The following is a 650-nucleotide window of genomic DNA, read 5'->3' on the forward strand; positions in this document are numbered from 1 at the left end:
AAATAGCTATATTTAGACCTAGCTAAATAGCTATATTTAGACCTATATTTCATATATATGTAAGTGAAAATATCACTATCGAATGAGGTTAATTCTAAATTATTCTCAAAGAGGTTAATTACATTATTTCATGAAAACTGTTTTGGATATATTTCATTAATTTAATGATGTAACATTAGTACGATTGCTGGTTAATTTTATTTTCACTCAAAATAAATGTCTACTTCTAGGGAAACAATTTTTAACAAAAACAAAACAAAAAACAAATGAATAAATTTATAACTAAAATCAAATAATGTATTTATTTGTAAATTATTAGCTAAATTCATTTTAGAGGGAAAAATGAACAATAGTAATTTAAATTGCTCATAAAAAAAGGAAAATCAGGAGTGTAGGAGCAGGGAGGAAATGTGGAATACTTGTCTCGGGTCATGATTCTCTAGTTTAGATTTTTTCTGTATTTATTTCCAAGAAATATTTCTCAGAATCCAAGAAGTAGTTGAAGTTACAATGATTTTGTTATCAATTGAAGAAGACTCTAAAAAATGTAGACAAATATATATTATATATGTGAAGAAATGCCTCAGAAGTAAAGCGGTGTCGCATTTCCTTGTGCTTTCTAAAAAAAATTTTGTTAAATCTGAGTACAG

Source organism: Halyomorpha halys, unplaced genomic scaffold, assembly GCF_000696795.3.
Source record: "Halyomorpha halys isolate HHAL.00 unplaced genomic scaffold, Hhal_1.1 Scaffold802.1, whole genome shotgun sequence".
Taxonomy (NCBI): Eukaryota; Metazoa; Arthropoda; class Insecta; order Hemiptera; family Pentatomidae; genus Halyomorpha; species Halyomorpha halys.